The sequence below is a fragment of the Strix aluco genome, chromosome 4, assembly GCF_031877795.1.
Source record: "Strix aluco isolate bStrAlu1 chromosome 4, bStrAlu1.hap1, whole genome shotgun sequence".
Classification (NCBI taxonomy): domain Eukaryota; kingdom Metazoa; phylum Chordata; class Aves; order Strigiformes; family Strigidae; genus Strix; species Strix aluco.
Genome location: NC_133934.1, coordinates 125669166 through 125686925, shown reverse-complemented (window position 1 = coordinate 125686925; position 17760 = coordinate 125669166). Strand labels below are relative to the sequence as shown.

Below are 17760 nucleotides of genomic sequence, written 5' to 3'. Positions count from 1 at the left end.
CCTAAGAATAGGTCTTAAGATAAGAATAAGAGCAGATGATCTACTAACATTACGCAAAAAGCCCAAAGCAACTGATATAGGCTTTATATAAATGGCACTTACCACTCCAAATTAGAAACAGACTTTTCAGCCCAAACTGCTCTTCAAAACCACTGCTTAAAAAATATCCTCATCAGAATCAATGCACAGTAAAAATTTTTGTATTTATATATAAATAGCAACTTATACACACATGTAGATATATAGAGAGTTCACATTAAAGATCCTTATGGTCTAGGAAGTCTTTTATTTCTCTTTACTCCACTGATAAAATGCAGTGCAAAATTAAGTGCCCAGATGCAGCAATATTAATGGAGTGATGTTACTTTGGCTGTCTCTCTGGTATGTTGGGCATAGCCCCTCTCGAAAAAGGAATGCAACAAAAACCTTGTAGTTTTTCCACAACCTTTTATGGGGGCTTTTATATAAATATCTGCCTTTGGAAACAGGTTTTCAGTTTGAGAGAAACTTGTTTGGATGTAAATCACCATAGAAGAAAATATCTTTTAAGCTTTCAAATTCCTTAATGTATATGTAACACAAGAGATATGGGATAAAGGTGACAGAAAATTATTATGGGAAAATATTTTACATCAAAGATAAAGTTAGCAGTTCCCTCACTGCGTTAAGATAAAAATCTTTTCTGTCAATAAACAGTGATGGTAGCAAAATAGTATTTGGCACAGCTCACTTTCTCTTGTTTTTGTGTGCTGTAGGAGAGTCCCTTTAAAATTACAGAGAATTTCTGGATGAGGACTGTGGGTTTACAAAAGCATAAAAGCTCATTTGCAGTTAAATTAATCCACTGAGTCAGATAAATAAATTAATTAGTATAGTTCTGTTTACATCAATGTAATTCAAACCTGAATAAATGGACTATAAACTTGGTTTTCAGTCCAACAAAGGTCAGATTTCAAAAGAATTTAACAGGTGACCTACCGAATTCTTTTCAAAACTGTTGTCTCCGTATTTCAGTTCATTGGTTTTCACCTCTTTTTTGAATTTCTTTTCCTAGCAGATGTATACCTTTCCCCAGCATTTTCTAAACTTGCTATTTGATAACTGTCTTTTAAAAATTAAAACCGTGAACTTAATCTTTATTGTTTGAAATTAGAAATAATTAGATATGTTAGACTGAAAAGCATTGGAATTTTAATTGAGTGGTAAGTTATAGAAGGAAGAACTGAAGATGACAAACTTTCTTTGCATTATATTTTTGCAAAAAAATTTATTATTTTAATCTTTGCGTGTGGTTTTTAAAAGATTCAGTCCTCATTTTCTCTCTTCACGCCTTCTAGCCAGTGCCAAGGCACCCAAAAATAACAAACCAGCATGCTTGTCTAATAGATTAGAGGAAAACACAGTTTAGTTAAGGAAATAGATTTCAGTTTTATGTTTCACAGAGGCTAGTGTAAACAATACGTAGAAAACACTTTTTAAAGACTCATTACTGCAGTTCTGTATTTCTTTTTGATTAAAGACTCAAATAGTGAGAAAGTAACTACACTGCAGTTCATCCATATAGTAACTAGTGAATGAATTGAGATGGGTGGAGTTGTTTGAAAGGACTAAGAGGACTATTTCTTGGATTTGATTATCAACCCTAAGGCTGATTCATAACATTTCCAAACATTCAGAGCCTCTCTGTAATAAGAAAATAATGATATCTTATGGAAATGAGTAACTGTTTCTTTATCATAATGGTCTATTCACACACAGGTTATTTTTTTTTTTAACTCAGTTAAAACAGGATGCATTCTTTTTGAAGGCACATGGTAACATTTTTCTCAATGAATAGCTGTGCTAGATTCAGACTAATGTATAAGGGAGAGTAAATTACATTTTGTCCTTTAGCTAGATCAAGTGCTCTACTGAAATCAACAGCCTTGTACCAACACAAAGCTAGGATAAAGAAAAGGAAGACCCCATGTCTTCAGTTACAGTCTTTGAGATCTACTGCAAGTAGGTGGATCTGATTCTTCCCTCAGGTGGCTTCTTCAGAGTCACTTAAATCTGTGCAACAGGAGGACAATCCAGTGGCTTGACCCTACTTTGCAGAATGGTAATTACCACCTTGATTTGTGGAGCTGTGGAGGGTTTGAGTGCAAGAGGACAGAATGGGAGGTACGTGGAGATGCCCCTCAGCCCATCTGTAGGTTTTTCTCCACACCCTTGTAAAGACTATTTTAAAACCAGTGGTCCTTTACTATTTATGCTCTCTTGCACCCTGCCTCATCCAATGGCCCCAGCGAGGACTCTCTGCTTTCTGTCTGTGAGCCGCAGTTCATCACATGCAGCAGAGACACTATTGCTCGCTCCTAAGGAAGGTGCGTTTGCATTCCTTGCCCCACCACTATACACAGCTTACAGTCAATAAAGCCTGAAAAGGAGAACGATTGCTACCATGACATTATCCTGTTGACTGTTTACAAGGCGGAATAATTTTCACTTTACCGTTAATGAACAAAAAGCTCCACCACCATCTCACTGTGACGTTTTTGAATACTGAAGTCCCAAAGTCCTCCATGAACTGATATGTCAATAACATTTTAGCAATGACTGAAATATTTGCTTTATATAGTGCTGTTGGGGTCAGTTTTGACAGCATTCTGCAACTACACTGAGAGCAGAATTTGTTTTTTCTTCATTGCAAATACTTTGAACACTACTTCATCACACTTTGAACACTCTTATGGGGGAGGTCTGTCCCCATTTGACCAAAGGGGTATAAAGGAAACAGAAAAGCACTGGGCTGATCTTTGAAGAAGACAAACAGTCAGAGGTCTCCCATTTTCAGAGAAATCAAGTGTTTGACATTTTTCAATGCAGGGCTTGATGCAACTGGGCACAGATGGAAAAGGGCAAAGACAACCTACACATAGCCCAGCCCTACTTCAGGAGCTGCTAACTGAAAACCAGGTCCTTTTACACTTCTACAGCAGGTAAATCTACCATGGTAAGATTATCATCTTGAAGGGTTTTGAAAAGACACCAGGGCCAGGATCTCAAGTGCGTAGGATCCAGAACCAGCAACACTAAACAAAGTGCAGTGAACAAGGCCAGGGCTAAAACGTAGGATTTGTTGGGGCATGTTCTTCTGCTTATGGGTTTGGTTAGGGAAAAGAGGTCTTTGTTTTTGGAACACAGCTTGCCAATGCTTGGTGCTAGATCTTGTTCTTGATCCCTGGACTTTGAAGGCCCATTCTCAGAGGGCCTCTGCATACAAACTACATGTTGCTGCAGGATTATCCTCTGCAGCTGGAACCACTGGCCCAGTTAAAAACTTCCAGACTGGTAGGTACAAGAAGGATCTGAAGGTTTTGTTACTCCTAGGGCTTGGACACATGTGGCTATTACTTATACTTTACTCTGCACACCTTTGCAGCAGCGAAGGTCACAAACACTTCACATCTATATGTCTGAAGAGAGGGGTCTGAAAATGTATCTGAACAATTTCTAGGGAAGTTTAAGCTCTCCTTGCCGAGCACAGTGCCAGCTCAGGGATACTGGAAAACACATTTTTCATGCATGTGTTTTTTATTAAATGCAGCTGTCAAAAAAGAGGAGGGCTCATGTTCCTGAAAAGGCGCAGTGAAGACAAATGGTTGGAATAAAGCATTAACAGGAATGTGCCTACTCTGCCTAGGCAAAAATCACCACTTCTGTAGAGCCTTCAGAGCAACCTTTAAACTAGCTGGCTCAGGGACTAGTAGCTGTCTAGCTGTGGGATTTCAGTGAATGCCATCAAACCTAACCAACTCCCCAGGGAAGTCAGTACTCGCTGCACAAGCCACTCCTCCCCGTCCCCAGAGCGGGTGGGTAGACACTGGCTCTGCACAAACTGCACCTTCCCAGTACACAACTGGAGACACACTATCTTTAACTAAGCCTCACTCTCCCTGCCATGCTGCAGATGTTTTCCGAGTGTGTTGGCAGTGAACTTAAACCATCTACCGCAATCTGATAAATGCTTACCTCTAATCATTTTGCTGCAGTAAAATTATGGAGGTGAAAACAGCAAAGGCAAAGTGAATGTTTATTTTCTTGATGATGATTTTCATCTTATTCAAGAGATACAGATTCAGATTTTGTCCTCTGATCTAAATGTGTATTCTGAAGGAGTTCAGCTGGATTTATACCAGGGCAATAGCAGAATTTGGCTTGTGATCTTCAGATGACAACATCATTTAACAGACTTGCTTATTCCTCTGTAATATATTCTCTGGGTTTTCTATGAAGATCCTATTCAACAAGGATAATAGTCGAACTACGATGCAGTTGTGTGGCAGCAGCGTACCACATAAATTAAGCTAACTCTGGGTAATATCACAAAAAAATATGTGTTTATAGCTTCATGCCAGTTTCTGACTAATGCTTTTGTTTGTTGCTATAGCAAATGACACATGAATCTGATAGCCAAAAGCATGTTTATGACTAACCTTAGCTCTCTGGGGATTGAAAATATGGAATTAAAAAAACCCAAAACCACAACACACAATGTGAGGAGAACATGATAGGAAACACCTATTTTGGCACGAGTTACTACGAACATTAAAAGAGAAGAACATCATGAGTGGAAAACATTAGGAAATGGGAACTGTGGGAATAACCGGCTTTAACCCACAATGATTCAAATACAGCTTTTATTTCACATTGCAAAGCTGTCTGTGCAGGACTAGAGTACATTGCAGGAAGTCCTGGCTGTGTGTTAATGGATGGATTTAAGCGTCTGAAGTCTGGAGAAGCTTTGGATCACTCTTTAAAACATTCAGACCTCTTTACTCTAGATCCTTTTTACACTCTGTCTTGACACCTAGGACACTGTTATTCACTTGATTGATTTCTATTAAAATTCATACTTTGGTAGTTTCCAAGAGCCTGTCCCAAGACTGACACTGCATTAGCTGTACAAACACACAATGGAGAACAATGCTGGCCACAAAGAGCTTTCTGTCAAACTAACAGGGAGAGCTAGAGGAAGAGGAGAATGGACAGAGAGAGAGGGGAGGCAGAGGCAGAGAGGCGATGTGACTGCACCACCCACCACATCAGAGGTTGAACCCAGGTGTCTTGCACCCCAGTTCAGTTGACTGATTCAGGTTGCCAAATACGTTACTGTGGGAAGAAGAATACATTATGTGCCCTGCAGAGGAAAGAAAATAATACCACTAAAGTGATTCCTAGACTAGGATAGTTTACAACAAAGCTACATTATGTCAGGCAAAATTTATACTAGTGTTGCCCTGTTATTCTGAATAATGTCTTTCCTTCATGGGTTAAAAAAAATTAAAGGGGAGTATTGCTGTATAATGTATAGCTACAGATCAGTTTCTATCAATGTTTTCTATTGATATTAATTACTCTGGCTCTAGACTGCATATTACATCTTTATTCACAGATCTGTACTGTGCATAAAGGCATATAATTATCACAATTCATGTCAAGTTCTTCCACCATCTATCCCAACACTCAGCAGACAGTCTTGAGATCATATATAGCTTTGTGGACAGGTAGGTCTGGCCAAGCTGTAGTGCTCCAGGTATTTCCAAGGGGTTGTTCGTGAAAGACATCTTGACCCATCAGTAGGATAAACAGGCAGTGTCATAAATGGAAGTTTACAAAAATCTGTAGGACTCTCATGATACCTGCTGGTCATTTAGTGCCACGGGATCAAATCGTGAAGTATTGAGATTTCATTCTGTGCCTACTCAAGCAAAACATCCATTGACCTCAATGAAACCGATATATGTCATGCTACATCACCCTCATCTTGTAATTCAGACTGTGGTATGGGCTGAGATCAGCTTTGATTCCATCTTGTAAAATCCAGCACAACACACAGCACCGCACACAGTAATCATGTCTGCATCCTTGTAAGAGTAAATACTTTAAAAAAAAATGCAAGCACTTTGTAGATTAACCATGAATTCAGTTAATGTATACAGCAAGTAGCATTAAGACATCAGTGTTGTTTAAAGTGAAAAACAAAGGCAAATAAGACACAGGCAGAAGTTTTCCAGCTATAGCCTAAATATCACTCTGGACAACAGAGCAATTGCTGGTGACATGCAGAAGGCCATATATGACTGTCTTTGCTTTCACACGCTTTTTTAGTTCTTCACATTTGGCAGAAAATGCATCTTACAGAAAAGAAAAAAAAAAAAAAATGCCAGGCTTCTTTCCTTCACATACAGACACCATTTCAAAATAACTCCCTCATTCCATGTCACTTACCCCCAAAGCAACTGGACTTCCCTGGGAAGGGTGTAGTAAATGAAATAAGAAAAAGTGAATAAATAAATGAATAAGTATAGGTGAAAGGGGATGCCAACCCAACTCCTGCTCTGAATGACGTTCTGATCTGTAGTAGCAGAAGGCACTGGTTACTCATGCTTATGGATACGTATTTATGCAGGCACAGTGCTACTTAATGAGTGTCTTTCCCTTTGGGCTCTCAGAGGGCATAGCTACCCCTTGCACCCTCTGAGGTATTGATCACCCAGACAGCATTGCCTGGTGCATATGAATATGCCAGCTTGGCAACTGCAGCATGTGGTCACGGTCACCAAGAAAGCCCCTGCACCTGCCTAGAGCACCATGTAAAAGTAGGCAAGCTCTCCCTGCCTCACAGAAAGTAAGGTAGCAAAGCAAAAAAATTACTTGCTCAAAGTCACAGAGCAAGTTGGCAGCAGAACCAGCAATAAATACAACCCAGATGTCCTGGATTCCACCTTCTCCCTGCACCATGCTGCCTCTCTTAGCTCGATGCTGGAAGGAAATGTTTTGCATTTACTCATCCCTCCTTTTCCTTTGTCAATAGAAATTAAAGCAGGCATCTGACTGCCTAAGCCTTGAATACTCCAGTGGTTTCCAAGGCTGGCAGTGAAGTCAGCCAACATTTCTATTGAATCCAGCCCTAATGGACAACTAAAAGTGATTTCTTTGCCAACTTAGCTTATCAATGCAAAACTCATCTAAGCACATATTGTTTTTATATAGATAAGCATTGTAAATATATATGTATTTCATGACTTTTCAAAGAACCACTAATTACAAAAATACTATTTTTGCAACTGCACTGGTTTTGGCTGGGAGAGAGTTAATTTTCTTCATAGTAGCTGTATGGGCTGTGTTTTGGATTTGTGCTGGGAACAGTGTTGATAATACAGAGATGTTTTCATTATTGCTGAGCAGCACTTACACAGAGTCAAGGCCTTTTCCACTTCTCACCCCACCCCACCAGCGAGTAGCCTGGGGGTGCACAAGAAGCTGGGAGGGGACACAGCCAGGACAGCTGACCCCAACTGAGCAAAGGGATGTCCCAGACTGTATGACGTCATGCTCAGCGTATAAAGCTGGAGGAAGAAGAACAAAGTGGGCAACATTCGGAGTGATGGTGTTTGTCTTCCCAAGTAACCGTTACACATGATGGAGCCCTGCTTTCCTGGAGATGGCTGGGCGTCTGCCTGCCCATGGGAAGTGGTGAATGAATTCCTTGGTCTGCTTTGTTTGCACACGCAGCTTTTGCTTTACCTATTAAACTATCTTTATCTCAACCCACAAGTTTTCTCACTTTTATCCTTCTGATTCTCTTCCCCATCCCACCAGGCAGGAGTGACTGAGCAGCTGTGTGGTGCTTAGGTGCCAGCTGAGGTTAAACCACAACAATAACTCAGCTGAGCAGTGAATAGACTGATCTACTACTATTAAAAAAAAAAAAAAATACTGCATCATGACTTTTGTAAGTATAGATTTAAAACAAGCCTCTATACCTTTTTACTTTGTTGAAAGGTAGGAAGGTCTGTCAGGATGGTTCTTGCATTAAATCCACTCAGGTCTGCTTAAAGACTGATGGCTAATTAGCATTAATTTTCCAATAATTTATTCTGGGAACAAAATGTCCATATATTTAAAATTTGCTTATGAAGCTATCTATGGTGTCTGTGTGGAGGACCAATTCCATGTATTTTCCAAAAGCATTGTAAATCTCATTTCCAGGGCATACGTCATGTCCTGTCAGCAAAATATCCTTACTGCTGTCAGCCCAAGGTGAGTCCATGTCTCTGAGCAGTTGAGAATGCTCTTACTTGCCTTTTTTTTCACCCTTGAGATAAATTTTTCCTGCCTATCATCATAAAAGTCCAGCTGGGAGTGTAGGTGTTGTGCTGCTGTTGCTATAACTCCAGTGCCAATGTGTTGCTTTGGCTACCGAAGGGTACTTCAGGGGAGCTGGACAGAAGTTAAAAAGAAAAGCAGCATTGAACATTGTATCCTTCTGTCCCCCAAACACCCAAGGGACATGAAGTGGGCACAAAAACTTTAGCAGCTGCAGGTTGCCTAAAATACTTAACTCCTCTTTGCAGAACTCCCTCATTTTTCTTGACGCATGCAGGACTTTACAGTCAGGTCTCCAAGCAGAGGTCTCTGCCCCTCCGCAGGACAGCAGCAGGAGATCCCATACACAGCAAGACCACAGTGCTCGTGCTCAGCCATACTATGTGCCTCCACCATGAGCACTTTGCGCTAACCCACGTGCTGGATAACTGCATCCACAGCTTTGCTCCAGCCGACAGGGATTTATTATGACTGAGAATTTCTGAGATCTTCTAGACAATGAAACAAACCAAAACACAGCCCCAAAAAAGCCTTCCTTCATTCTCTGTAAAACTGTTTCCACTATTTCCTCATTACTGACACCTCCGTTTTGCTCGATTTGCTTGACACAAAGTTTGTAAGTCCTCTGAGGCACATCTGGGTAGGTGGCTATATGTCACTTAACACAGTGGGGACCTTAACCTGCCATCAGACTGCAGCAGCAATAAAAGACAAGAATAAGTTTTCACAAATATGGCTGGGTTGTGGAATTTTTGTGCAACAATAGTAGGTTTGACAGATTTGAGTCTGCCTTCACGTCAGACACATTGCCTTCTGCGAAGTCTCTGCAAAGCAGGAAACTCTCACTCCTTCTCAGAGCTATCACAGCCAGGTCAAGGACATTGCTTCTTGCTGCAATTTGTCAATGCCAACTTATCAAGTCCCAGGTTCCTTCCCCTGCGCACGCAGGCTCTGACTGGCCTCGCACATAGTTCCAAGTGTGTCCAAGTGCCAAAATCTTATCGCAGTCCATCTCTGTCTCCTTGCAAGAACAGAGTTAGTGGAGGAGTTAGCGTGGTCTGTTTGTGCTGGTGTGACAGCCAGCTCCTGTTTTGGATTAGAGGATGATGGTTTTCTCTCCCTCTCCATCTCTTATCAGGCATTTGAAAGGATTTGTGGGAAGGAGAATATGCTCATAGTTTTTTATACTTCTTTTGCCCTCTGGTGCAAATGAAAGCCCCAGGCCCAGGCTCACGGGCTGTATCCATGTGTGCTGCCCAGGGGCCTAACTTTTGTCAGCCCAGGCCATGAAATAACAGTGTGACAATGGAGAGGTGTTCATGCATACCCAAATTTACCTGCAGTTCCCCACACAGAGGACTGCTGGCAGAAGATCAGTTTTCAATGCATGTCACAACTTGGGAGAGCATTGCAAAAGCGCTGCTTCCCTATCACATGGCAGGATGGAGATCTGCTGACTCCAATCCCCATTTTTCAGAGTAGGGCAGAGACTGAACGTGAACCAGCAATGAGCCCCAGACTCATTGTGCAAATAAATTAAAACACAGCTGAGAATGGTGGGGGCAGTGGTCAGCAGAAACACCCCAAAAATCCTGACCGCTGCGAGGAGGGCTGCATGTCTCGCTGCTTGTGTGCCAATACAGCTCCACAGCACCTGGACCTGATGCAACAACTACAAGGTGTTGCCCCTGGGTTGGAAATGCTGTGGTTGTCCACAGGGGCAAGGAAGGGGTTTTGCTGCATGGGGTCGTCTCACCCACACTGGTTTTCACTGGTTTATGGCTGGACATGTTTGTGTGCGTGGCCCTGTTGTTTGCTCTCTCAGTGCCCTTGAGAAATAATCCACAATCATTGGGTTTTCTTTCCCTCACAGTTGCTTCTGTTTCTGATCCGGGGTCATCTTTGACTCCATCACTGCATCACAAGGGTTTGCAGGCACCTTTAGGCAGCCTTGCTGTGGCAGTGGGCTGTGGCAGTGGGGCATGCTGTGGGCTCCCCAGCTCCCAAATGTGTCTTTTTGTCAGGTTATCTTCTTTCAACGCTGCCTCTGCTGGGCAGACTGACCCCAGAGATACCAGCCTGCAAAGGACTTAAGGATGGGCCTGTCACAAGCTTCCTTCACGGGTGCTCTATGAATTTAAATTTTTATTCAGAAAAAACCTCTAGAAACTGAAAAGAGGAAATCAAATTTTTTCCACAGGTTTTCTTACCCAAGCCTTGCCATCAGCTATGGTCTACATCAAACAAGTTAATCCAACTCAGCCACTTCAACTCCTGCGTTTCAGAGTACCTTGCATCCCTCAGTGATGCATGCCCTGAACACCCCTGCCAGCATCATGCTGCTGGGCTGAGCACCATTTGCCTGCATGCAAACACCCCACCTGCTGAACCATCGACCCAGCTGCCCTGCCCTCTACCCCATGTGTCCACATCCCTGCCCACGGTCCCAGTCCTGCTGTGCTCAGCAGCAGCAGAAGGGCAACGATGGTCCAGGTCTCCAGGAGGAGCCCCATGGACTAGGGCTGGCCACATGGTTGGGATGCGAGCAGTTCTGCAGGACTGGGACTGTTTATCCACAGTAGCAAAGCAGAAAAAGGGAGAAAGGGAGAGAAGGAGAGGGAAGCACGGGGCAGAGCTCCTAGGAAAATGTGCTGTGGACAGTTTGCTTGGGCTCCTCAGAGACTCCTGACAGCTGCTCTGATCTCCTCACCATGAGACCCAGGGATGATTTGTTGACACGTGCACCAAGCACCCTGTTTTCCTGCTAAGAAACAAGCTGGTATATTTAGGAGAGATTATGTTCATTCTTGAGCTTATCTGCAAGTGCTAGGCTTATTCTCTAGGCTTTAAGGTTTATTTAGAATAAATAAGGTTTATATATTTGGTTGGTGAAGCATGCAATGTATACATTATAATTATGTAATTAATGCCCTAATCTCTGTGATGAGCTTTCCTGGCATAACCCAGTACATTTATTCAAAAGCTTCTTTTTAATCTCTGAAAAAGGATAATTTTTAAAAGAAAAATATGATTTCTCTGCTATCTCTGTTCAAACCATTTCATTCACAGATTCCTCTTAGACTGACTGAAGTTCTTAAATCCACTATGGACATATAATCCAAATATAGATGTAAGATCACAGTGCCATTACTAAATGTATTCCTTTCATAACAGTTCTGTGGGGGTCTTGCCTCCATCCAGCTCTGTAAATCCCTGAAATTCCCCTTATAAATACCTGTGTGTGAAATAACTTTCAAAAGTCTGTTTTATACCACTTAGTCAATAATTTTCTAGTCCAACACATGCCCCAAAACAAGAGAGTGATATGATAGCAGAGCCTAAGAACATATTACCCTTCACAACCACTCTAGCACTGTCTGTTCATGGAAAGCCTGATTAATGTCAGCATCACAACTGCACACATCATTACCTTTGTAGCCATCCATCATCATGATTACAAATGCCGCATGTAGTCACTCTCATGTGAAAATGCCCAGTTTGCCTCCAAAATGGGATCTGACAAACTGGTTACTTTAATTAGGCACTGAGATGTCTGAGCTATTCATTGCGCAAAATTTTTTTTTTTTCTCATAATCAAGCCCATTATGTGAAAAAGTCAATCTTAAGGAGTATGAGAACACAGTTCATATAAAAATCAATGCAACCTTTCACTAAAGCATAAATCAGATCAACTCTGACATATATGAAAATATTTGGGGAATGCTTAATGACATATTTGTGTTCTTGTAAATTATTTGCTTTCAGCTGATTTTAGAAGCAGGGATAGGGAAAGCTCAGTTCACACCAGGAAGTATCAGCAATCGAAACCACCAGCTTTCTCATGATAGTTTCACAGTTCTCCAGCTCTTATGACTTCCAATAAAGCCACACACATTTCAAACAAAAAGACAAACCCAAACTTTTGATGCTTATCTGATCTGAGGGAGAGCTGCTAACCTCTTTGAGGTTCACCAAAACATGAGTTCTAACTATTTTTCAAAGTAATGATGCCTAATCCCACTTAGACATTTTTCCCCTTCAGAATATAATGCAAACAGTTAAAGCAGTTCTTGTTGTGTAGAAAAGTGATTTTTCTATTCTCTACCAAACTAAGTTTTGCTCCTGCATGCATGTCCTTTGATTTTCTTCTTCATGTTAAAATTTCCATTTTGGAATTCACTTCTGCAAGTAATTTTGCTAAGGCTGGTTCTTGGGATTAAAATGAGAATGACATGAGGCAAGGAAAAGCAAAATTCCTGCAGGTACTTATTTTGAGGGAAAAGTAGAGTGTTGTGCCTGGCTGAGCGTCAAAGGACTGGGTGCTGGGGTAAGCCACACAGCAAGAAAATGAAGAGGTGACCTGTGGAAAACTGAATGACATTAGCTTTCTTGTGCTGGTATGGAGTATGGGATACTTAGGAAAAATAGGGATGGTTGGACTAATAAAATATGTGAGCTTTAAGGACTCACTGCAAGGTGGAAGATTTTCTATCTAGAGTAGTTTACTAGAGTATTTTATTAGAGTATTTAGCTAAGACTTGTAGAAATGGGAATACATATGTGCAGACTGAAACCTTCGCTTTTCAGTGCTGGTTGACTGAGACCACAAACACACTGTTCTTCAAGGGGGAGAGCTGAGAGGTCAGTGGGCAGGTAGAAAGGTATTTAAAATCAGATGGCTGCATGGATAACAGCTGCTCCCCTGACTCTGCGATTGTCAGGCACAGCCCACTGCTATCAAAATCAAGTGGTGTTTGTTCTCTTAACTACAGAGAAGAAATAACATTTTCCCAACAGTGAAGAACAGTTACTATGTCTTTGGAGTCTCGAGCATTTATCAACAGGCTTAGAAATCATATAAACCTTATCTGCTTGTTTGTGTTTTTGAAAAACAGATAACTTTGCCCTCTGAAGACACTGCTATCTTTATTGGGCAGATGAAGTAGGCTTAGTGGCTGCTCTTCTTTAGGCATTCACATTCCTGCTCCATGGAATTTCACTGGGATTTGGGCTGTTACCGTGGCCTGGGACTCCTTGCAGAGCTGCCATCCCTGGGAGAAGATGGGTACCCTATCAGTTACCTTGGCTTATTTATTACTTGCATGCCACAATAACTTTAACATATTTTGACTGCCTGCAGCCACTCTAGACTACACGGTTGTTTGGATTTGGATGGTGAACCCATGGTTTCCCCTTCTCTGATAGAAAACTGAAGACCCATTCTCTGCAACAAGTCAGCAGTTACTTCCATATATTTGGCTACCTATAGCCTCCTTTCAGGAAGTAAAAATGTTGGTAGGAAGTATTTAGTATGTGAAAGGTCCTCTTCTAGCTTGAAGTTTTGTTTTCCAATATAAAATAATGAATTCTAGCCTTGACCTTAAGATCTGGAGTGAGATGAGCAAATGTGGACTTAGAAAGTTTCCCTAGGTGCAACTGTAACCCTCCCGCACTGGGGCTAGGCACAGAGACAGGTCATCCAAAGGATCTTTCTTGCCACAAGAGCACTGTCCTGATTCCTGTTGAATATGGAGACATGGCAAACTAGTCTTGGTAGGTTTTAATCTTAGCTGTGTCAGGAGCTCAATCCACTACTTCGCTCGGTGCTGCTCCCCCACTTGGCTTTGGAGGGAAAAGCCTGCTAAGCAGATTGGAAGTTACAGCTAAGGGAAGCAGGAAAGGCAGTAGTTGTTAGATGATGTGGTCAGGAAAACAGTTTTTTAGCACACTAGGGCTCAGGGACATGGCAAACTGTCTGAAAGCAAAAGCTTGCCCTTGCTCGATCTGCCTGTGCTGGTGCAGAGGGCCAGGTCCCCTCCTCGCTCAGAGCAGGGCTAATGTTGAAACCTTTTGCAGCCTTACTGGTTTGGATTGAACCTGCAACATGGAGCTCAGAAACACAGTGAGATGTTTTTCCAGAGGTGGAAACCCTGATTTTTCCAGTGCATATTTTGCTGCTCCCTGATGTGGGGGACATTATGAAATGCAAAAATAGCTAGATTCAAAAAATGGATTATATCTATTTACTCAAATATTTACTCTTAATATAAGACAATAATTTTCACACCTTTCACATACACTTCCTTATATTCTGATTATTTAGGTCTCCTGATGTGAGGAATCCTGGAAAAAATCTTACTTAAATCCCTCAGCGTTTTACACTTGCGTAGGATGAACTGACTTCTTTGCCCTAGTAGAAAACATGAGGAAAAAAAATAACCAACCCAAAGCTCCATGGTTCCTTAGAGGCCCAAACCAAGGGAATATACATTCCTGTGGCTTCCTACAAGACATGACACTTCAGTAAGATCGTGATGCTGTACGTCCCACTCCCTCCAATTGCAGTGACAACATTAAGTAAAGTTCCTGGGCAGTTCCTGGAGCGGCTTCCCGGAGGAGGCTGCCTCCGAGCACGGGGCTGAACCCACTGAAGTCAACAGGAGGTTAACTCAGATCATAGCTATTCCCCCGACCATGTATTACAGACTGTTGGATTTTGTTTCAGTGATGAGCTTCAAGTACAGCCAAAAGTGAATAGAGGCATGTTGACCTCATAGTTGTGAATACAGTCTGAGCGTCCAAGACAATTAAAAGCAGAAAATACGTGCCATCTCCAAACCCCTGGCAAATCAGTGCTAGAAGTTACTGCTGCCCCATCCGCCTGAAAAGATGTTAACACCCGCTCTAGAGGAGGTTGGAAGGCAGCCATCCTCGATGGATTGCTTACGAGCACTGACTAGAGTCAAACTGACTTCAGTCGGAGATTTACACAAGCTTCGTAATCTAATAGTAGAGTTTACTTTATGAGACTGCCACACCAAAGATAGTAAAATGCAATTTTAGCTAACAAATCTACATGCTTCCACAGAAAAGCTATAGCCATCATGGAACATGTCAGCACTGCGGAGTGCCTGGCGCAGATTTATGGTTTTCAGTTTATTGCTGAAGAGTTATTGTTAACTCCATTGTTATAGAGTTACTGCAATTAAAAGTTCCAGTCACACTTATCATTTTTAAACATAGCTAATAAAACCCAATAAATTCTGAGATGTTATATGTTTTCCTGTGCTGTTAAACGTCTGAAACTTTTTCATGCTAGATTTTTGACCTATGTTAGGGTAGATTTTGGAAGTAAATTGGCTGTTGTAAGCTGCTTTTCCTCTAATTTGCTTGGATCTGCAAAAGTTTTTCTTTATTATAGTAAGAGATATAGCAAGGGAATACTTAGAAGTTTCTCCCTGTGCATGCAACAGGTGATCATAAACTAAGTACTGTATCTCTTAAGAGTCACCTTCCAACTTCCTGTGTTTCTTGTTTCATAAATTATGAAGAAGACCGGCTATTTTTGTTGTAGAGGAGTAGACTTTTGGTGTTCTCTCTCATGTGAGTAATGTTTTTTCTCTTTTCTATGAAAGCTTTAAGAACATGTTCTTTTCATTCTCTCTCTACAGGTGGCTACAGATACAAATCCTACTTCTGATCATCTGTATACATGTGGTCAGAAACATGTTAAGGTACATGGATGGGGCAAAGTACCTAGACAAGTGGACAGAATAATTTTACCCAGCATATTTCCTAGTACTTTTTAAACTAGCCTCAGCAGCCTTGCAGTGAACACATACAGGCTCCCACTTCTACTGACAAGGTTACGGGTTTGTTTTTTAAATGCCTCAAAGTTAATCATAGTCTCTAATACCACTAACATACAGAGAGTCTAGTGCCAAGTCAGTATATTATGATATATATATATAATGAAAATGGTATCTATTGAGATATAATATCAACATGAATAGAATTCCTCTTGTAGAAGCACAGATACTATAAAAATCCAAACATATCTATGCAGAAAACAAATAACAGAAAACTCATATTCATCAGAAACCAACTTCACTGTAAGTAAATTGCAGTTTGCACCTTGCAATGCATTGCAACAGCTGGGACTGGCTCTTTGCACTGCAAAAGAGTTTCACTATCTTTGAGATCCTAAAATGGGTTAAGTATACAGACAGAGGAAGTAAGAAAAACAACGTGCATGATCTGGAATAGAGATTACTGAATGGAGGGGTGTGTATAGGACTGAGAACCAACATCTCTCTGAAAGCTTTGGGAGGCTTAGTGCACAAGCCTGAAACCCGTGCATTAAGAATGTGGATCAGAAACTTTTTAGCAGGCTGAACACATTAGTTCATCCCTGATTTCACTTCTTGCCATACACAAGAAAGAGACAAAGCTTTACGCCAGGTGGGATGCACCTTGGCTGAAGTTCTGGCCATACTTTTCCCTGGTGGTATCACTTAATGCACAGCATCTTCAGGTTTCGCTTATCAAGTACAACAGCTGGGAACATTACATCTTTATAATCAGAACGTCCTGTTTCTGTATCGAAGGACACAAAATACACACGCCCACATCTCTGCAATTTTAAAAGCCCGTCATCGACTGCAAACTCGTGCAATCTGCATCAGAGATTAAAAAGAAAGAAAGAGAGAGAGGGGAGGGGGTTTGTTTTTTAAAAATAAAAACTTACCAAAAATAACTGAAGTTCTCTAAAGTTGCCCTGAAGTTGAAATAGCCCAGAACACCAGTGCAGAGCCTGCCTTAAACTCTCTCTCTTTCTCACTCCCCCTCTCTCTCCAGCAATTGGAAGGAGGGCTGTGCAGAAATTCAGCAAACAATTTTCCTTCTATGTCGACCGGGGCGTTCCTCTACGGGCAGAAAAGGGATGGCTAAGCCTGGGTGAGGCTTGTTGCTATCCCCAAGCCAAAGAGCGCTGTCGCAGATTACACAGCCTGTGAAATCCAATCCCTTTCTCTACTAAGGCAACAGCTGTACGGCTTCAGCTGAGGCGGGAGCAGCGGATAGACCCTGGACTTGTTGCTGGTCAGGCTTTCCATGCTGTGGGACGGGGAGAAACGGGGGTACACGGGTTTCCGTAAGCTCCCGTGTCTTCTCCCTGCTCACTGCCTGCAGCTACAGGCACGAGCGTACACAGGGTGGAGATACAGGGCAATTTCCTCGGGACTGAAAGTATATGGGATGTGGGCGCCCGCGCAAAACAAACATCTCTTTTCCTGAAATTCATTCCCAGCCTTGCTTCAGGACATAAGTGGGTAATTAACATTATATGTATTAGTAAATTCTCATGCAAGCATGCACACACACAGGATGCAGTCTGTCACAACAGCGTGGTTCAGGAGGGTTTCAAGGCTGTTCTAGCGTCCTCTGTAAAGTTCATTTTTCTTTATCATTTTTAGTCAGATGTTTAATTCCTTCTGGAAAAAAAAAAAAACCTGAACACTCTGCTGGCAGACCTTGCACCAAATGAAGCGTTATCATGACTCGCAGCATGGGAGTGCCAGTGTGCTTAGTGCTGCCTTTGCATCGTGTCCTGATACCAACACATGAAGAAAGCCTCTTAGTGCCAGAAAAGAAGGATTTATTAAAATTCCCAGCCCCTCCTCTCACCTGTTTCTATTTCCCCACCCCCTGCAAGGAAAAGAAATCTGTAATACAGCTGATTCCTCCCTCTCTGAGGAATTCCACGGATCCTCTAATTCCTACTCCCTGAAGCTTTAAAAAAATCACAGCAACAGATTTCAGTCCAGG

The 17760-nt window shown here is 41.8% G+C and overlaps 1 long non-coding RNA gene across 1 annotated transcript in view; it reads right to left on the bottom strand.

The window, feature by feature from the left end:
• LOC141922032 (uncharacterized) overlaps window positions 1-16892 on the bottom strand; it is a 28190-nt gene extending 11298 nt beyond the window's left edge. Inside the window, exon 1 of the long non-coding RNA XR_012622865.1 lies at window positions 16682-16892. This is a non-coding gene — a long non-coding RNA (uncharacterized LOC141922032). The remainder of the gene's footprint in view (window positions 1-16681) is intronic.
• Between the last annotated feature and the right edge of the window lie 868 nt (window positions 16893-17760).